This window comes from Chenopodium album, chromosome 5 (genome assembly GCF_948465745.1).
Source record: "Chenopodium album chromosome 5, dcCheAlbu1.1, whole genome shotgun sequence".
In the NCBI taxonomy this organism is placed as follows: domain Eukaryota; kingdom Viridiplantae; phylum Streptophyta; class Magnoliopsida; order Caryophyllales; family Amaranthaceae; genus Chenopodium; species Chenopodium album.
In genome coordinates this window covers 40,677,259-40,699,394 of record NC_137838.1, presented here as the reverse complement: position 1 = coordinate 40,699,394, position 22,136 = coordinate 40,677,259, and the positions used below count along the sequence as shown (strand labels likewise).

Genomic DNA, 22,136 nt, shown 5'->3' with positions numbered 1-22,136 from the left:
TGCAGAGAGGATGCAATTCAGTGGGGCTAAGGGTGAAGATACTAATCTTCACATTGCAGATTTCTGCCAGTATTGCAATACCATTAGACAAGCTGGGGTCACGCAGGACCAAATCAGGGACATTCTTTTTCCCCTTTCATTATGTGGAAAAGATAAATTATGGTTTAATGGTTTGAATAAAACTGCATTTGGTATTACTGACTGGGAAACTCTTGTCTTAAATTTTTATAATAAATATTACCCTGCAGAGAGAACAACTGTACTAAGGAGTGCTATTCAGAACTTTGCCCAAGAGGCCGATGAAACTCTATATGAGGCTTGGGAGAGGTTTAAGGATCTATAGAGAGAATGTCCCCACCATAATTTGGCACAATGGCAATTGATCTAAGCCTTTTACAATGGACTTGGAAATTCATCTAGATCAGTTCTAGATTCTGCAGCTAGTGGGAGATTCATGAATCTTAATGTGGAAGATCCAGGACAGGTTATTGAAGATATGGCAATACACAATTCCCAATACGGGAATCCGAGAGGGTTTGCTAACAAAGGAAAACATAATGTTGATTCTATATCCTTTTTGCAAGCTCAGTTAACATCTATTTGTCAGAAACTAGATAATCTTATTGTTGCTCTTAACTCTATAGCTTATGTTTCTGTTGTTGCTAACAATGAAGCTTTCTGTGAAAATTGTGGAATTGTAGGGCATTGGGAGCAAGATTGTAGGAGTTCCATGACAGAAATTAGAGCAATGCTTACAAACTTGCAAAAGCATATGGAGAGTAGGGATGCACAAATTGATTCAATTATAGCTCACAATAAAATCATGGATAATCAAATGGAGCAAATTTCATCTACCCTACAAACCCGTCAGCAGGGAGCTCTACCATCGCAACCATTCCATCCCCCTGATCATGCATATGCAATCACTCTAAGGATTGGTTCACATTATGATGAACCTCCTATGCCAAAGGAAGATGGACCTGTTCCTGATCCTGATTCCTCTATACCAAATGCTAACCTGTTAACCCTGCAGGGCTACAAAAATATACTAACCCTTCTAATGTTTCTTTGCATGGTAAATCTCAGGATACGGAGGAGATGTGCAGAGCCCAGTTATCAAACTACCATTCCCCAATAGACAATTGAAGAGTAAGTTTAATAAACAATTCGGTAAGTTTTTGGAGGTTGTTAAAAAACTTGCAGGTAACAGTTCCTTTCACTAATTTAATCACTTAGGTTCCCGTATATGCTAAGTTTATGAAACATATTTTGAGTAGGAAAAGGGCCTTTGATGAGGTAGAAACTATAGTTTTTATAGAGGAATGTAATACTTTATTGCAAAATAAATCCCCTCCTAAGTTAAAGGATCCTAGTAGTTTTTCTCTCCCTTGTCATATAGGTAATGTCTTCATTGATAATGCTTTGTGTGATTTGGGTGCTAGTGTCAGTGTTATGCCATCGTCTGTATGTGCTAAGCTTAATATGGGTGATTTAAAAGTTACTAATATAACTTTGCAAATGGCAGATCGTTCTGTTAAGTACCCTTTAGGTATTTTAGAGGATGTCCCAGTCAGAGTTGGTTAATTATTTATACCTGTTGATTTTGTTGTTTTAGACATGGCTGAGGATACACAAATTCCCATTATGTTAGGTAGGCCTTTTCTCCATACTGCAGGAGCCATCATTGATGTCAAAAATGGTAAACTAACCCTTTCTGTTGGTGATGATAATGTTACTTTTAATTTAGGGAAAGTTTTGAAAGGACCTATGCTAGAGGAAAATTGTTGTTTGATTGATGTGATTGATATAATGGATGATATTTGTTATGATAGCTTACCACAGGTTCTTGCAAGGGATCCCTTGGAGGAAATTCTTTGTGAAGATTTATCTATAGATAATGCAAGCGTCTGGGGTAATGAAGTAAATGCCATTGAAAAAGCTCTTTCTCTAGAAGAGCTAGACCCCAAAGAGACCATGAAGGTAGTGAATTTAGTTCAGAGATCAAAACATGCAGAGGTTAAGAAACCTGAACTAAAACCTCTCCCTTTTCATTTAAAATATATTTTTCATGATGAGCAGGAACTATACCCTGTGATCATTTGTACTGCACTTAATGACCTACAAACTTCCCAACTTCTAGAGGTTCTTCGAACCCATAAAAGAGCAATTGGGTACAGTATTGATGATCTTAAGGGTATTAGCCCTGATTTCTGTATGCACTGGATACATTTAGTGGACAACTATAAGCCCTGCATTCAACCTCAGAGAAGGTTGAATCCTAATATGCAAGAAGTAGTCAAGAAAAAGGTTATGAAATTACTTGATGCAGATATTATCTATCCTATTTCTGACTCTAAATGGGTAAGTCCTGTATAGGTGGTTCCTAAAAAGGGTGGGATGACTGTGATTAAAAACGAGAAAAATGAATTGATTCCCACTAGAACTGTTACAGGGTGGCGTATGTGCATTGATTATCGAAGATTAAATATCGCCACTAAAAAGAACCACTTCCCCCTTCCATTTTTAGATCAAATGCTTGAAAGGTTAACTAATCATAAGTTCTTTTGTTATTTGGATGGGTATTCGGGATTTTACCAAATTCCAATTCACCCTGAAGATTAGGAAAAGACTACATTTACATGTCCTTATGGTACTTTTGCATATCGTAGGATGCCCTTTGTTTATGTAATGCCCCCGCTACCTTTGAACGTTGCATGATGAGCATTTTTTTTTATTTCATAGAGTCTATTATGGAAGTCTTTATGGATGATTTTAGTGTGTATGGTTCTTCATTTGATGCATGTTTAGTAAATCTCGCTAAAATTTTGAAACGATGTGAAGAATGCAATTTGGTTCTAAACTCGGAGAAATGTCATTTTATGGTGATAGAGGGAGTAGTTCTGGGTCATATTGTATCTGATAAGGGTATACAAGTAGACAAAGCAAAGATTTCAGTGATTGAGCAATTACCTCCTCCAATTAATGTTAAGGAGTTAGAAGTTTCTTAGGTCATGCAAAAACCACTAACTCAGTTTTACTCAAGGATGCCCCTTTTATTTTTACTGACAAGTGTCTTGGGCTTTTAACAGGATAAAGCAGGCTTTGATATCGGCACCCATCATATGTGCCCCCGATTGGAATCTTCCTTTCGAATCATGTGTGATGAAAGTGACTTTGCACTACCAACCGTGCTTGGACAGAGAAAGAACAAAGTTTTACATGCTATTTATTATGCAAGTAAAACTTTGGGTGAAGCCCAAGTCAACTATGCCACCACGGAGAAGGAGTTTTTTGCTGTGATTTATGCTTTAGAAAAATTTAGATCATATCTTGTTGGTTCTAAAGTTATTGTTTTTACTGACCATGCATCTCTGAAGTACTTGATAGCCAAGGCGGAATCAAAGCCTAGGCTACTCCGTTGGGTTCTTCTGCTCTAGGATTTCAATATTGAAATAAAGGACAAAAAGGTTGCAGAGAACGTAGTGGCAGACCACTCGTCACATTAGTTATGATGAGGGTAAGGAATCTCTTCCTATAGATGATTCTTTCCCTGATGACAACTTTTATGCAGTTGTAGAGCAACACCCTTGGTATGCTGATCTTGGTAATTATTTAGTGGGTGGTACTCTTCCTCCTGACTTGTCCTACCAACAGAAATAGAAATTCTTTTATGATGTTAAACATTATTTTTGGGATGATCCTTTTTTGTTTCGTGAGTGTGCAGATGGAATATTTTGCAGGCGTGTTCCCGAATGGGAAGTTCACGGTGTTTTGTAAATTTTTGATGTTTGGGGTGTTGATTACATGGTACCATTCCCTTCTTCAAATGGGAATCGCTATATACTTGTCGCTGTTGACTATATATCCAAGTGGGTTGAGGCCATTGCCACTCCTACTAATGATGCCAAGGTGGTCCATAGACTTTTCAAGAAGACCATACTTCCAAGATTTGGAGTGCCTAGAGCTATAATCAGTGATGGAGGATCCCACTTTCATGAGCGGAAGTTAGATACTCTCAAAAAGTATGGTGTTTACCATAGGACAGGTTTAGCCTACCATCCCCAAACTAGTGGCCAAGTTGAAGTTTCTAACCGTGAGATCAAGGCCATTCTAAAGAAGGTGGTGGCAAAATCAAGGACATATTGGAGCGATAAGTTGGATGACACCCTTTAGGTATACAGAACTGCATTTAAGACCCCAATAGGTACTACTCCATATAAGATTGTGTACGGTAAAGCATGTCATCTTCCGGTGGAATTAGAATACAAGGCATATTGGGCTATTAAGGAGCTCAATTTGGATGCTAAACTAGCGGGAGAAAAGAGGTTACCTCAACTAAACCAACTTGATGAGTTTAGGTTGACGGCCTATGATAGTGCACTTGTCTACAAGAAGAAGACCAAGAGATGGCACGACAAGATGATCCTTCTGAGAGAGTTCAAGGAGGGTGATAAGGTGTTGTTGTTCAACTCTAGACTTAAACTATTCCCAGGAAAGTTAAAGTCAAGGTGGTCGGGTCCTTTTACTGTAAAAAGGGCTAACAAATTTGGTTCTGTGGAATTATTCGATGAGCATGGTAATGAGTTCAAGGTAAATGGCCAAAGACTTAAGCTATATCATGAGAGGGCTACGATTGGTGCGTTTGAACTACTTCACCTAAGCGGTTCCGGTTCATCTTGAGCTACAATGTGGTAAGAGGGTCGTGCGGGACCTAGATAAACCAGCGCTTTACGAGAGGCAACCCGTATTTCTTGCTTTCTAGTCTAGCTTTTCTTTTCTTTTATTTATTTATTTTTTTTAGAGAGGTGAGGAGAGTGCAATTTTACCTTTCCATAGTGTTTTTGTACAGGTATTGAATCAACAAGTAAGGAGGTTTAAAGAGAAAAAAAAAAGTAAAAGAATTTGCGTACTCCAATTGGGCACGAGCACGATCGGGCGAAGCTCACTCTATCGGGCGCGCAAGCAAGGTTCGAAATTCAGCAAAAATACGCCCGATCGGGCAAGGAGTCCCGATCAGGCGAGCAAGTGAAGAAATTTTGGAGCTTTATCTTGCTCGATCGGGCGCGCATGTGTGATGAAAGTGACTTTGCACTAACAACCGTGCTTGGACAGAGAAAGAACAAAGTTTTACATGCTATTTATTATGCAAGTAAAACTTTGGGTGAAGCCCAAGTCAACTATGCCACCACGGAGAAGGAGTTTCTTGCTGTGATTTATGCTTTAGAAAAATTTAGATCATATCTTGTTGGTTCTAAAGTTATTGTTTTTACTGACCATGCAGCTCTGAAGTACTTGATAGCCAAGGCGGAATCAAAGCCTAGGCTACTCCGTTGGGTTCTTCTGCTCTAGGATTTCAATATTGAAATAAAGGACAAAAAGGTTGCAGAGAACGTAGTGGCAGACCACTCGTCACATTAGTTATGATGAGGGTAAGGAATCTCTTCCTATAGATGATTCTTTCCCTGATGACAACTTTTATGCAGTTGTAGAGCAACACCCTTGGTATGCTGATCTTGGTAATTATTTAGTGGGTGGTACTCTTCCTCCTGACTTGTCCTACCAACAGAAATAGAAATTCTTTTATGATGTTAAACATTATTTTTGGGATGATCCTTTTTTGTTTCGTGAGTGTGCAGATGGAATATTTTGCAGGCGTGTTCCCGAATGGGAAGTTCACGGTGTTTTGTAAATTTTTGATGTTTGGGGTGTTGATTACATGGTACCATTCCCTTCTTCAAATGGGAATCGCTATATACTTGTCGCTGTTGACTATATATCCAAGTGGGTTGAGGCCATTGCCACTCCTACTAATGATGCCAAGGTGGTCCATAGACTTTTCAAGAAGACCATACTTCCAAGATTTGGAGTGCCTAGAGCTATAATCAGTGATGGAGGATCCCACTTTCATGAGCGGAAGTTAGATACTCTCAAAAAGTATGGTGTTTACCATAGGACAGGTTTAGCCTACCATCCCCAAACTAGTGGCCAAGTTGAAGTTTCTAACCGTGAGATCAAGGCCATTCTAAAGAAGGTGGTGGCAAAATCAAGGACATATTGGAGCGATAAGTTGGATGACACCCTTTAGGTATACAGAACTGCATTTAAGACCCCAATAGGTACTACTCCATATAAGATTGTGTACGGTAAAGCATGTCATCTTCCGGTGGAATTAGAATACAAGGCATATTGGGCTATTAAGGAGCTCAATTTGGATGCTAAACTAGCGGGAGAAAAGAGGTTACCTCAACTAAACCAACTTGATGAGTTTAGGTTGACGGCCTATGATAGTGCACTTGTCTACAAGAAGAAGACCAAGAGATGGCACGACAAGATGATCCTTCTGAGAGAGTTCAAGGAGGGTGATAAGGTGTTGTTGTTCAACTCTAGACTTAAACTATTCCCAGGAAAGTTAAAGTCAAGGTGGTCGGGTCCTTTTACTGTAAAAAGGGCTAACAAATTTGGTTCTGTGGAATTATTCGATGAGCATGGTAATGAGTTCAAGGTAAATGGCCAAAGACTTAAGCTATATCATGAGAGGGATACGATTGGTGCGTTTGAACTACTTCACCTAAGCGGTTCCGGTTCATCTTGAGCTACAATGTGGTAAGAGGGTCGTGCGGGACCTAGATAAACCAGCGCTTTACGAGAGGCAACCCGTATTTCTTGCTTTCTAGTCTAGCTTTTCTTTTCTTTTATTTATTTATTTTTTTTAGAGAGGTGAGGAGAGTGCAATTTTACCTTTCCATAGTGTTTTTGTACAGGTATTGAATCAACAAGTAAGGAGGTTTAAAGAGAAAAAAAAAGTAAAAGAATTTGCGTACTCCAATTGGGCACGAGCACGATCGGGCGAAGCTCACTCTATCGGGCGCGCAAGCAAGGTTCGAAATTCAGCAAAAATACGCCCGATCGGGCAAGGAGTCCCGATCAGGCGAGCAAGTGAAGAAATTTTGGAGCTTTATCTTGCTCGATCGGGCGCGCATGTGAGGAAGGAAATTGAAGGGAAATTCTCTTGATCGGGCGGATTTTTGGAGAAATCGAGTGAAGGAAAAAGAAATGTCAGGCGAGGCTCGCCCGATCGGGCGAATTGGAGGGCGAAAATTTCTTCGAGTTCGTGCCCGATCGGGTGGAGGTCGCCTGATCAGGCGCACAAAGGCAATATCCAAAACCACTTCTTTCGCCCAATTGAGCGTGCCTATTTCAGCCGACCTACTTCTTTCTTTTTCTCCTCCCTTCTTTTCTTTTCCTCCTTATTTCATCTTCTTCATTCACACTTTCTCTCTCTAAAACCTCCATTTTAATACCTCCAACCTCACTTTCTTTCTAAGATCTCCTCAAATTCATCCATCAAAACTCAAGTTTTTTTTTTACATATTCTTCATCCTTTCACCTTCCTCTATATTCTCCACCAAATTTTTTCCACTTTCTCTCAAAAATTTTCAAAACCCTAAGAGAGAGAAAGCTTCAAAATCCTAAATTTCATACACAAATGGCTTCCAATAGATCTAGGCAACAAAAGGGTGAAATTTCGAGGCAACAACAATAACCAATGGTTGACCCGAAACTCCAAATTCCAGGGTGGAGCGAAGTGGTAATTACCTCAACCGAACAAAGGACTAGGATGATAAACCTCATTGAGAGGCATGTAATTTCTACACGCTTTGTACATCACCCTACATTGTCTAGATTAGGACATGATAAACCGGTTTAAAAATTTTTCAAGGGTATTGGAATGAGTGGCTTTTTTCAAATGCATTATGACACTTGTGATTATTTGACTTTCGAATTTATTTCTAGTTTCAATGTGTTTAAAACCAATGCTTTCATTACTCATGTTCAATTCCGATTGCTTAACAATGATGTGCGTATGACTTTGAAAGAATTTGTTAAATTGTTAGAGCTAAAATTCGATAAACCAATTAAACCTTCCCAAGACCATATTGTTGTGGTTTATAGAAAACTCACAGGGGAGGGTTTAACTAACCTCCAACATGCCAAGGGGGCGTGGATTCAACATCCCGTGCCAAAATTTTGGCAACGGTTTGTTGGCCTCACCATCTTTGGGAGGCATGAGCCAGCTAATGTAAGGAGGGATGAGCTAGAGTTGTTGGCCTTCTATATGATTCCTAGCTCCAAACAAATTGAACATACCGCATATGATAGTCTAACACTTCCAAAGGGGATTGGTTACCCAAATTGCGGTAAAATATCGAGGTTTTACCCCGACCGGCCATAGCAAAGTAGAGGGTTCTACCCTATGGATCTTGCTTACCTAAGAGGCCTTAATTGGGTCCAACCCATGGGTGGTGAGACATGGTGGATAGTCCACCGAGAGTCGGGTAGGAGAGACCAAGCCTTTAAGCTACCCAACCCCACCTTGACTAAATTTGAGAAGGGAAAGCCTTCCTACACTTTTGAGCTAGATGGTCAGGAGAGGCTCAAGCGGCTCACCATACACCACCCCACCCACCACCTCAATTCCAACCACCACCCCAACCCTACACATATGAAATCCCTACCTCTTCTATTGATTACAACATTGACCCTTATGCCCCATATGACTTTTCAGGTTTTAGGAGCCAACTCGATAGGATTGAGAGGGGACAGGGGAGAGTGATGAATAAAAAGTTATACCGCAAGTGAACGATGTCCGTTGTTAGCAGACACTTAGCAAATACGGGTCGAATCACACAGGGGGACAGGTTCTATTAGTTTTTTGCCCAATTATTATAAACTATTTCAATAAACGAAGAGGTTTGATAATTAATTAACTAAAGTATGACAATAATAAAAATAAGGTTGCTCTAAGATAAATTAAAATCTAGGGCAAACGTTCGGTCCACCATGCTTATACAAAACCAAGAAATGCAAACAATACATTAATAAACAAATTAGGTCGAATAATTAAAGCACTTATTAATCCTAAGGTTGGGAATTAACACTTACGAATTAACATATGTAGTTCGGTCGCTAACATAATCAAATTCGCCAATTGTAATTAAGCCTCTAAAAATATGATATTTCAATTCTAATTTTTATTAGCTAAATAATTAACTCATGATATTGGCCAATTACATGAATCAAACAATAAAGCACAAATCAATTGGAATTACTCAAACCCTAATTCATAAATTTATGAATAAATAAGTACAAATAATCATGGTATAAACATGGCTTCCCTCACTTAACCCTAGAAAACGACTACTCACGCGTAATTGAAATAAACAAAACAAAAGAGATAATTAAACTTGAATTCATAATTATTATAATAAATAAAGAACAAAAGATTTAATATACCTCAATGATTGAATTAATGGAGAATGAAAAGCTATGGTTCAACAATGGAGAGAAAAAAAATTAAGAAGCGTTGAATTTAGAAAATAAAGCATGAAGAGGAAAATAAAATCCTCCCAAGTATTTATATTAAAACCTAATCCTAAATAACATAAAATAGATAAAATAAAATAATCAAATAAAAGTAACAAAGTTCATCTTTTAATTGGTCAAGAGAATTACGATTGACGGAAAACAAGTTTCCCGCGCGCAAGACCCATCGTCCGATGGATGGCCGATGGTCGAGTGATCAAGGGCTGCAACGACGTCCATCGGCCGATGGATTTCCATCGGGCTAGGCAGATTCGAAGGGTCGTTTGTGCGGCTAAACCATCGCCCGATGGCTGAGCGCTTGCTTGCAGATTTTCAGGACCAATTTCGGAAAGCTATAACTCACAATCTAAGAATTGTATGAAGGCGTGCGACCTATCATTGGAAATCTTTTCAAGTCTAGTTTCCAACCCAACTCGAATCACCTCATTCCGATCTGTAGAACTCGAGATATGGCTAAAACAATGCACAAAGGTCCTTTTTAATACTTTGCAAGCCTTCGTTTTCCTTTGCTCCTAACTCAAATTCAATTTCGAAAAGTGCATATCAATCCATGTGGATGCTATTTTCAATTTCCATGCATATAATCCTTAGAGACAATATCCACGAGCATAAATCCCCCGGTCAATGAACTCGATCCATCTATTTCCATTCAAATATCATTCAAATCATCTCCAAATACTTCGAAAGCGTGCAAATGACTACGAAATCACCTGAAACTTTAAGAAATACACAAACAGAGCGTAATAGAGAGATATAGAATGACTTATGAAAATATGACCCTAAAATCGACCAAAAAGACTAAGAAAAAGGTATAAAAACTAACATAAACGTGCCTAAGAACCCTATATAAATATGATTCATCAGAGAGTAGAGGGTTTGATGCAAAACATGGACTCTAGAGTGCTAGATAGAGGGGTTGGGTATGTGGAGAGAAACCTTGGGAGGGGTTTATACCCCATGTACGATGATTATGCACGTCGAGGGGCTATTCCCCCCGAGGCTCTTATTCCCGACTGGTTTTAATACCCCCAAGGAGGGTATTCGACTCCGGGTGCCTATGGTAGTTACGTGGACTATTCTTCGGTCCATGGTTATGGGGCCGATGCTCCATTTGGTGGGATGGGGGGGAATATGGACCCTAACTACTTTGCAGGTGGTTCGGGTTATGGTGGCATTGGTACGAGCCATGGTGGTGCCCGCTCTAGACGTGGAGGTGGCTACTCGAGGATAGATGAGGATGATGATGAGGAGTAGCTACTCCTAGCTACACCCCCAAGTCAATAAGGGCATTACTTGATTTGGCTTGGGGGGGAGATGATCTTGTGCATTTGGTAACTCTCTCTCTCTTTTCTCTATTTTTCGCTTTCTAGTATAGATTTAATTGCTTTCTAGTGTAGTTTTTACTGCTTTTCGATATGAAAAATACAAAAAAATTGAAAAAATAAATAAAATACAAAAATACGTTCCAATGAATTGTAAATCATGCTTTCTTGTGTCCCAAACTTGGAAATTTTGTTTTGATTCTTGGTATATGATAATGAGCATTGTGAATATGTTGATCATGATTTGAAGTTTAATTGTTCGGATACCTAAACATGCGTCTACTTTTCCAACTGTTTGTGAATATAGTGCTTGACTAGTTGATTTGATTAGGAATTGTGTGATATTTCCTGGTATGTCAAGGAATTTGAGTATTGGTTTGCAATTATTAGTAATGTTAGTTTGTATGGCTCAATATTATGCACATTGAGGAGGACGAAGGCATTTGTTCTTTTAGGTAGCCTTCAGACGATATTAGATACATTTGCTCCTTTTTTGCTACCCATGTTGTTACTTGTGCCCTTTTTATTGATTATTTAACCACATTACAAGCCTATATGAGCCCCATTGGTTACTAATCCCAAGCTTGGCTTGGGGGAGATATTAGTTGGTGAGGTGAGGGAGTTGTGATGTGCACTTTATTTGCACAATGTGGGAATAAAAGACGAGTGATTGTTCTTTTGATATTGTGATTGGAAAAATGTTGATAGTTTGTGTTTCAAAGTTGAAAATTACAATGTGAGATAAAAAGAAAAAAAAAGAGCAAAAAGAAAAAAAATTGTTTCAAATGTTCAAAGGTTCTATGTGAAGGTTTCTCAAGAACAAAAAAAAGAGAAAAAATTCATGAAAAAAAGAATGAGTTCAAAGTTTGTTTTAATTCACTCTAAATCTTTATTATCATATTTTTTGTGAGTGAATGTGTAAGTGTTGGGATTGTTGTTACGTATGGGATTGTTTGGTTAACTTTTGTGGAGTTAAGTTATGATTGGAGATGTTTTGGTCATTGTTTTTTTTTTTACCTTGGGTTTTGTTAGGATATGGCTCCCTTAAGCATGGCTTTTCTCTCACATTTTCCTAAATTTATCCTACCCTTTACCCTAGCCTTACATTACAAGCGTTAAAGACCTTCTGACCCTTGTGCATAGAGTTGTATGAATGTGAAAGTGTTGTTGTTTATCAATGCAAGTTATGATTTGACATATTTCGAGTCGACTAGTAGTTTGAGTGTACATCTTTTTAAACACACGAGAATATGAGTTGAGAGGGCATTGTTCACATTAAAGGGGTCGGTTGAAGAGCGATCGAGTACATCTTTTACTCGCCACATAAATGAGAGTTAAGTGTGTGAGCACTAGTCTGGAATTCTATATGCTCATGTGGTTTGCTCTACTTGACAATTATTGGGGAGGAAGAGTGATTAGATGAATGAGATTGATTAACATTGAAGCATGTTTATTAGATTTTCTTTGAATCGTTTGTGCTTGATTTTGATTACTTGGGATGAGGGGTGTTTTATATGTTCATTGATGAGCTCTTTGCTTAGGGACAAGTTAAGGTTTGGCTTGGGGGAGTATGATGTGTCTAATTTATATAGTATTTTACCCCCGTCCCTTGTTCATAATTAGTAGTGTTTTTGGCTCTTTAGAGCCACTTTTATTACTAATTGGTGTTTTCTAGTGTTTTTGTAGTTTTTCTTGAGTTTTGTAGGAAATTGCACTTTTGGAGAATTTTCCCGGCTTTTCATGGAGCAACTACGGACATTGGAGGAGCATGACCGTTTTTGAAGCCTAAGGCTGATTAGAGTCATCAAGGCGCTGATTAAGGGATTGGTATATGTGATATCAGGTTATTTGGAACAAGTATTCAAGACCCAAAGAGGAAATCCGGATTAGGCCGAAGAATCAAAGCCCAATCGAAGTCAAAGTCTCGAGGAGGTATCGGGCCCAATCGGGCGAGCGCGCAACTATGTGCTGCTAGCAAAGCGCTCCCGATCGTGTGAGCATTAGCTCGATCGGGCGCGACTTTTTAGAAAAGGATGCGAAGAAAAAGGCGAGCCCGATTGGGTGGCCCTTTTGCATGATAGGGCGCGTGTTTCTGGGGAGACTTCTTCGCCGAATTCTTAGTTTCTAATTAGGAGTGTTTTTAGAGTTTGTTTAAGGACGATTTAGTACTATATTTTTGTTTTACTTCTCTTCTTAGACTTTCTCATTCTTCTTAGATTATTTCTCTCTCTAGCTTTCTCTCAACCTTTACTCTTGTTCTTGACTCAACTTTGTAGTTCCATCGATTTTGGTAACGATTTCTTCTTTATTAATCTCATCAATTTTATTCCTTTATTCCTTATGACTTGTTTAATTGCTTTATTTAGTTTAGATTTAATTATGTGTGAGTAGTTTTATTTCTAGGGTTTATGGGGATCCAATAAATAATATGAATGGGGTAATTTATGATAGTTGATTGTCAATGCTTAATTAATTTCCTATTGATTGATTTAATGCTATGCAATTAGATTAGGCCTGATCTAGTTGTATGAGTTTAGCAATATTTATTTAAAATTCAAGAGATGAGAATTGATGTTTAGGCTTAGTTTCAATAGGCAGACTAATTTATAAATGGTTAACTCGAGATTCGAGAGATGAGATTTAATACCGGTAAATTTACTCTGTGATTGTAATACTTAGCGAAAGCCCTTTATGATCTGATTAGTTGATGCATTGATGATTGATTGTTATGTTTTACCCTGGAATATTGTTTATTGGTGAACCTATGCCCTAGGCTTTTATTTCATTGATTTTCTTCCTACTTTTAATCCTTCCTACTTTTACTCTTAGTAGTTTAGTTCCCTTTTATTATAACAATTTGGTTACTTGATAAGTTAGATTATTTTGATTAATTAGGAATAAATTAACTCGTTTCCCTGTGGTTCGACCCTACTTCCCTATCTATTTTAGTTAGTGATTTTAGGAATTACTTTTGATTAGGTGACACGACTCTAGCCATTCATTATTGTTGTTGATTTTTCATGGTATACTTGGGTTTTCTTTCTTGTAAGAAAAGATGAAACGTTTGATAAATTTGTTGCCTTTGTAAAGAAAGAACATAGAAGAACAGGTAACCCATTGATTCATCTTAGATCAGATCATAAAAAAGAATTTTAAAACTCAAGATTTGATGAATTTTGCACTAAGCAATGGAATGGATCACAACTTCTCTGCCCCAAGAACTCCGCAACAGAATGGAGTGGTGGAACGCAAGAACAGAAGCCTTGAAGACATGGCTAGAACTATGCTGATCTCAAGTTGATTGCCTAGGAATTTCTGGGCAAAAGCATTGAACACATCATGCTATATTCTAAATAGAGTATCTGTTAGAGCCATCGCAAACAAAATTCCTTATGAACTCATCAAATAGAGAAAGCCTAACATTTCTTATTTCAGATCTTTAGGTTGTAAATGTTTTGTTTATAATAATGATAAAAGGAACTTGGGAAAGTTTGATGAAAGAAGTGATGAAGTATTTTTCTTAGGATATGCCCCTCATAGTAAAGCCTATAGAGTTTACAATAAGAGAACAATGTGTGTTGAGGAATCTGTACATGTTATATTTGATGTAACTAAATAGTTGATTGATGTACATGATTGTGATGATGATTTTTAAATTGGACTTGTACGCAAGCAGGATCCAGATGAGCAATCATCATCATTGTAGAAGCAGTAGGTGGAAAATGAAGCACATACAGAAGCAAATGAAGCACCTACATTGGAGGATACAACAGGGAGCCCACAAGTTCCAGAACAGAACGAAGCTAATGTGGAAATTCCTGAAGAAGTTCAAACTGAGAATCAAGTTGAAGTTCCTACTGTTGAATAAGTCATCAACAATGAAGAAAGACTGTATCCAATAAAAAGACTTTACAGAAAAACCATACAAACATTAGAAGTCACATCCAATGGATGCAATCATGAGCGATATCACAAAAGGAACTCAGACCAGATCTCAGCTTAGGAACTTCTGTGCATTCTATGCATTCCTATCTTCTATGGAACCAAAGAACCATGTTGAAGCTTTGACTGAAGCTGACTAGATTAATGCTATGCAAGCTGAACTTAACGAGTTTAAAAGAAACAAAGTTTGGCATTTAGAGCCTAGACCCAAACAGAAGAATACAATTAGATTAAAATGGGTGTTTAGGAACAAGCTAGCTGATTATGGTATAATTGTCAGGAACAGGGCTAGATTTTTTGTACAAGGTTTCAATCAACAAAAAGGAATCGACTATGATGAAACATTTGCTCCTATAGCCAGTTTAGAAGCTATACGCTTACTTATTTCTTTTTATTGCTTTTATGGGATTTAGGCTGTACCAGATGGACGTTAATTGTGCATTTCTAAATGGATTTCTTGATGAAGAAGTCTATGTGGAACAACCTCCTGGATTAGAGAATCCAGAGTTCCCAAACCATGTCTATAATCATGACAAGGCCCTGTATGGGTTGAAGCAAGCTCCTAGAGCATGGTACAAAAGATTATCAAAGTTCATATTGAAAAATGGTTAAACGTGGTAAAATTGATAAAAATTTGTTTTTATAATCAAATGGAACTAATATATTAGTAGTACAGATATATGTTAATGATATTTTATTTGGTTCAACTAATGAATCTATGTGCAAGTATTTTGCTGACCTAATGAGTGGAGAATTTGAAATGAGTATGATAGGAGAGTTAAACTTCTTCCTTGGTTTGCAAATCAAAGAAACTGAAGAAGGAATCATGATCCATCTACAAAAGTATATCAAGGAACTGATCAAGAAATACAAGATGGACAATGCAAAAACCAATAAGTCACCTATGGGTATTGGAACTAGGTTGGATGGAGATCCAACTGGAACTTGCATAGATCAAACTATGTATCGAGGTATGATAGGCTCTCTACTTTACTTAACAACAAGTAGACTTGACATATCTTTTAGTGTATGTCTTTGTGCCAGGTTCCAAGCAAATCCAAAGGAATCCCACTTGATAGAAGTAAAGAGAATCGTTCGTTACTTGAAAGGAATTGATGACTTGAGTCTCTTCTATCCAAGAAGTGATTGATTTGAATTAAATGGCTTTACTGATGCTGACTATGTAGGTGATTTAGTTAATAGAAAAAGTACTTTAGGTATGATACAATTTTTAGGACCTTGTTTAGTGTCTTAGGGTTCTAAGAAGCAAAAAACAGTTGCATTATCCACAGCTGAAGTTTAGTATGTGGTAGCAGCAGCATGTTGTTCACAAGTTTTATGGATAAAACAACAGGTTAGAGATTTTGGCATTATATTTTAATGTGTCCTCATTACTGTGATAATACCAGTGCTATTTGTATTTCTAAAGACCCATTTAAACACTCAAAGGTAAAACATATCCACATTAGGCATCACTTCCTAAGAGATAATGTGGAGCAAGGGAATATTAAGTTAGAATTTTGTCAAAATGAAAATCCAATAGCTGATATTCTAACCAAGCCCTTGAACAGAGAAAGATTTGAGAAGTTGAGATTAGAACTTGGGATGATCAAGTTGATTTGATGGCTTTTGAAGTTCCAAGATATAGCTGAATCAAAAATAATGTAAATAAAGCAAAATGAGCATTTAGCACAATTTTAGTGTGCTAAACATAGCTGAAGTGTCACCGTTTTAATCATAGAAGGTTAGTTCACTAAACACTTAATTGCTTGAGTAATTAATAATGTACATTGCATATTTGTTAAAAGCGTGTTCCAATACGTGTATTTTAGAAAGTAAACTCGTTTTGTAAATTAAATGAATTTTGAAAGAAAAAAAATTTGGGAAAATACATCCTGCCAAAATTAATTTTACAAAAATTAATTGAACTTGTTCCAATAAATGACTAAACAGTAAAACCCATTCAATTCCATCACACTGCTTCAATTAATATAAAAGCATCTTTCACCCAACTTTTCACAACTCTGTCAAATCAAATTAACCCTCTTATGTAAAAACATCAAAGCTCAAAACCACCATCAAAAACCATTGTCATCATTGCCGAAATCATGTCTTGAGAAAACTCCCACAATTTACAAAACACCATTCAAGAAGAAACCTCTCCTCTAGCACTAGTGGAAAAATTGTCATTCGTAACAGGCTATTCGTAACGGGCAAAGGTATGCCCGTTACATTAAATATATCCGTAACGGTCAAAATAGGAGTCCGTTACAAATATATAATATTCGTAACGGGCAAAATACTGCCCGTTACTAATATATAATAATCGTAACGGGCAAATTATTGCCCGTTACAAATACTATATTATTCGTAACAGGCATAAAGTGCCCGTCACAAATAATTTAGTCCAACTGATGGAGAGGAGCCCATAGCCCATAGCCCATAGCTCACAACCCATTTACTACTCGTATTAGGGTTTCACTCTTTAGCCGTCAATTCTTGCCCTCCCCCCTCTTTATCTTCTCTCCTCTTACATTTCCCTTCATTTTCAATCTTTTACTCACTCAATCTCTCTTTGCCGCCGTCACTAAGTCTCCCTTTGCCTCCGTCACTCAGTCTCCCTTATTTTTCTATCTAAATTCCTCAATTTTTTCATTGCGTTACTCTTAAATTAGTATTGTGATTTCATGGGTAATGGGTTTTGTGGGTTTGTGAGGGTGGTGTTCATGGCCAGATCTGGGTTTCTGGCTTCGTGGGTGTGAATTACGTCGTGGAATCTGGGTTCCTGGAGGGGGGGGGGGGGATGGTTGTTGGGCACTATGCTTTACTGTGGCAAATTTACTCTTTAATGGCGCCTCTTCCTTCCCCAAACACTACTTGCCTTCCTCTATCAGCATATTCAGGTTATTTCAACAATTTTTTTAATTAATTTTAGTCCGAATTTAACTATTTCTCAATTTTTAAAACATTTTCTAATTGTAATTATTTATGCGTTTCTTTGTTCTTTGTATGTTTTTGCATTTTTTTTCTTGTAATTGAGGAATTATTTGCTTTGATTATGTTATGATTGTCAATTATATGCATTTTTATGTGTTCTTAAGCACGGATTTTTGGCTTTTTTTTCATTGATTTTGGGATTTTGTGGTGTTTGAGATACTATTTGCTTTGGTCTAGAAGTTTCTCACCTAAATTTAGGATATGCATATTGGGTATTATGATTGTGTTATATGTTTAATTTTTTACTCAATTTCTTTGTTATCTTTTTATCTGAATTTTCGTCCTCTCAAAACCTATCTTGAATTTTTGTGTTTGTTATTTTTGTGTTATTTCGTCTTTATTTAGTGAGTATTGGTGATGAGTGGCATTTATGCCACTCTTTTATCCTTTTTCTCTAAGGATTCTCCCCTCGTTTGCACTTGTTTGGCCCTCTTTCTAAGCATTTTTACTTAGCTTTGCTTTCTCTTTTCTTTCTCCCTTATCCTCCCTTTTCTTAGTCTTCCCGCTTTGTTCTTATTGTGCTTTTCATGCTTATGCTTTGTAGGAACCATCGAGATTTTCAAGAGGAGGAAGCTAAGCTCAAAGGAAGCTAGAGGAAGCATGATTCAGAAGAGGTTCGACCGAACCTCCTGATGGTGTGGCCGAACCAAGGTGTGGCCGAACCTGCTCAGTGGTTCGGCCGAACTTCGAGGCAGGGGCAAGATGAAAATTGGCAGTTTTGCAGGAGTGGCCGAACCACAGGAGTTCGACCAGACCAGGATCAGGGAGGTTCGACCGAACCTACCCATGGTTCGGCCGAACCTACCCTGTAGTCCGGCCGAACCTTCCCATTTGTTCGGTCGGACCTCTCCTTTTCTCAGCTGACTCTGTACGGACTATATAAGTCCCTTTTTTAGAACGTTTTGGGGGAGATTAACTTAGTTTTAATTTTCTACATTTTTAGCTTAATCTAGAGAGAGAAACTTCATTAGTAGAGAGAGAAAGTGTGGATTTCCATTGATGAACTTTGATATTAAAGAAGGAGCTTGATTGAATCTTTATAAATCTTCATCTTCAATTAATGAGCAATCTCTTACTCTCTTTCTTTATTTTTGTATCTAGTTTTGTTTGCTTATTTTTATTTTCCTTCTTTGCTTATTGATCATGTTGATGCTTATTGATTTGATGATTGATATTGTCTTCAATATGATTTGTGAGTAGTCACCTAGCCAAGGGTGTGGGGATGGTGTAGTTGTTAATTGATTCATGCTTATGATGTTGGGGTTATATTAATGGTGATTAAAGTCTTTGTATACTTGATATTCTTTGGTCTTTCTTGCAAGTGCACATTGTTAGTTGATCAAAGATGAATCTTTACTAACAAGTAACGGAAGTTGACTTAGTTGAGATTCATTACTATCGATAATTATTTGTTTGCACCTTCTAATATATGGTTCTAATGTGGAAACATAGAGGCTATGTTAGGAGAAATCGATTAACCCCGGAAGGCGGTTAGATCGAGCTTTATTTCGATATTCTTGCATGCTTAGTTTACCATTGCTTTGCTTCTGTGTTATTGCATGATCAAGTGACATCTACATCTACCCACTTCCCTTGGTGTTTAGTTATATTGATCTTTAATCATTCTTAATCCTTAGTTTAATCTCTTAGTTATTCATACTTCTTGTCCCGAGATAGCTTAAAGTCTTAAGTAGTGAATGCGGTGTTTATGCATGTCTCCCTGTGGTTCGACCCCTCTATTTACCCTATACACGTATTAGGTTGGTAGAGCGTTATAAATTAATTTGACTTAGGTGTAGTCGCTCAACGACACGATTATTACCTTGTCAAATTGGCGCCGTTGCCGGGGAAACGGTTTCCATTGCTATTTCATTGCTTGTTTAAGACTATCTCACCTTTATTTTTTAGTGTTTGCTACTTTTGTTACTTGTCAGTGCTTACGTTTTTCTTAGCTTTGTTGTATGAACAGAGGACGAACCCGCTCAAGATCTTTAATTCCCATCGATCCAGAGCTAGAGAGGTCTTTGTCCCTAGTTCGAAGAGAAGCAAGAGCAAGGAGTAGAAATTCCCGCACTCCAACGAGAGGAGTAAGAGAATTAGAAGATACTCCACCCTCTTCACCCTCAAGTGAAGAATTAGATAGCCCTAAATCATCTTCGAATTCAGAAATTAACCCTTTCTCAACCTATAAGTTTGAAAGTAAAGAAGGTTCTAAAATGGGAGAGAATACGCCTTTGAGTCGTCTTGGGGCCCCCGAAGCTTTTAGAGCGCAAAGTGGGATCCTAACTCCTACTACTCAAGCCAACAATTTCGAGATCAAGCCTAATTTGATTGCCTTGATTGAGAGGAAACAATTCTCGGGTGGAAAGTTTGAGAGTCCTCATGAGCACCTAAAAGAGTTTGAGAAATATTGTGACACAATAAAGGCCAATGGAGTGACTCAAGAATATATTTGCCTCAAAATGTTTCCATTTTCGCTAATTGGGAGAGGTCTAGAATGGCTAGAGAAGGAGGTGCCCCCTAATTCTCTCACGACATGGGACCAAGTGACTACGACTTTCTTGAGGAGGTTTTATAACCATAGGAAGACCGCCGAGGCTCGGTCTTTGATTCAAGGTTTTCGCCAAAAGAGTGGTGAGTCTCTAAGTGCGGCATGGGAACGATACAAAGAGCTTCAACGTCAATGCCCACACCATGGGATACCCAAGTATCAACTCATTCACACTTTCTATGGAGGTCTCACACCTCAAGGAAGAACAAGCCTAGACGCCGCGGCCGGTGGTCCAATTATGAACAAAGGAGAGCATGAAGTGGAGTGTATTATAGAGGAAGCCGCAAAGCACTATGATGATTGGTACGAAGGAGAAAGGGATGCTACTTCTAGCAAGGGCGTTTATGCATTGGAGCAAGCCAACGCAATCAACAACCTTTCTACCCAAATCTCCAAAATGACCAAGCAAATGGATGAATTGATGAAAGAAAGGTCCAACCCTCATGGTAATATCTCCCCTTCAACCAAGGGAGGCAATGGTATGGATACTTCCTCCCCCTCTTCTTACAATACAATGCCCCAAGGGTGCATGTTTTGTTCTAATTGTGAAACCTATGATCATGATACCTCTCAATGTGTCTATGCTTGTGAAGTTCAACCCCCTTCCCATGAACATGATAGTAATATGGAAAATGTCAATGCTATGAATTTTGCTCCTAGAATGGGAAATGTAGGAAACTTGAGGCCAAACTCAAATCAAATGGGGAATTGGAATCAAGGTGGAAACCGTGGTTGGAACCAAAATGGTGGTGGTTATGATAACCAATACCATGGTGGGGGAGGCCCTTCCAATTTCAATGGAAGAGGCTACTCTAACCAAAGAGGGTATGGTAATCAAAACCAACAACCTAATCCCCGATACCAAGAACATCAAAATCAAAATTTTGGTGACCAAGGTAACACGAAAAATAATCAACAAATCAATGTTCCTAACCAAGGCACCGGAGGCAATAGGGGCCAATTTTCTTCTAACTATGCCCAAACTAATAGGCCTCCGGGTTTCCATCAACCCCAACTTCCTCCACCTCAACAACCTCTTCAAATTGAAGCCCCTCCAATAGATCCCGTGATGGCTAAATTAGATGCTCTTTTAAAAATGCGTGAGGAGGATCAAAAGAAACATGAAGAGGCTAAAAAACGAGGAGTGGGAAGGTAGTAGGGAGTGACCCTTTAATTGAGGAAGAACCCCAAGAAGAGGCGGAGTTAGAGAATGAGGGTGAAAAACCCAATGAGCCATTGAGTGTTGAAAAAGAAAAACATGTTGAGGTGCTCAAGGAAAAAGAAGCCACCCCTTGCCCCTAAATCGCCAACCTAGAGAGGAGAAGCTACCCTTTCCACAACGATTTGTGAGAGCTAAACTTGATGCCCAATTTGGGAAGTTTTTGGAAGTCATTAAGAATTTGCATATCTCCGTCCCTTTTGTTGATGCTATGAAGAAAATGCCCCACTATTCCAAATTTTTGAAAGATCTTTTGAGTGGGAGAAGGGAGTGTGAGACGGTGAGTTTAACCGCCAATTGTAGTGCAATTCTTTCCAACAAACTACCTACCAAATTGAAAGATCCGGGTAACTTTTCCATCCCTTGCTCTATCAATGGCATTGAATTTGATAAAGCCTTGTGTGACTTAGGAGCAAGTGTGAGTCTCATGCCCTATTCCGTCTACCAAAAGCTTAGTGTAGGAACCCTCTCTCCCACTAACATTACTCTCCAACTAGCGGACCGTTCCGTTAAGTTCCCCATGGGCAAAGTTGAGGACATTCCCCTTAGGTTAGGAAAGTTCACATTCCCCTTGGATTTCTATGTGCTAGAAATGGATGAGGATGAGAGGATTCCTATAATTTTGGGTAGGCCATTTCTAGCCACTTCTAGAGCTATCATCGATGTGAAGGAGGGGAAGATATCCTTGAAAATTGACAATGATTCTATTGAGTTTGATTTG

The 22,136-nt window shown here is 38.3% G+C and overlaps 2 non-coding genes across 2 annotated transcripts; both read right to left on the bottom strand.

Moving 5' to 3' along the window:
* Positions 1-259: 259 nt before the first annotated feature.
* On the bottom strand, positions 260-366 carry LOC145633376 (small nucleolar RNA R71). The gene has a single exon (XR_014112706.1). It is a non-coding gene; the product is annotated as a small nucleolar RNA R71 (small nucleolar RNA).
* Positions 367-20,240: 19,874 nt separating this feature from the next.
* LOC145633484 (small nucleolar RNA R71) lies at positions 20,241-20,346 on the bottom strand. The gene has a single exon (XR_014112808.1). It is a non-coding gene; the product is annotated as a small nucleolar RNA R71 (small nucleolar RNA).
* Positions 20,347-22,136: the final 1,790 nt, after the last annotated feature.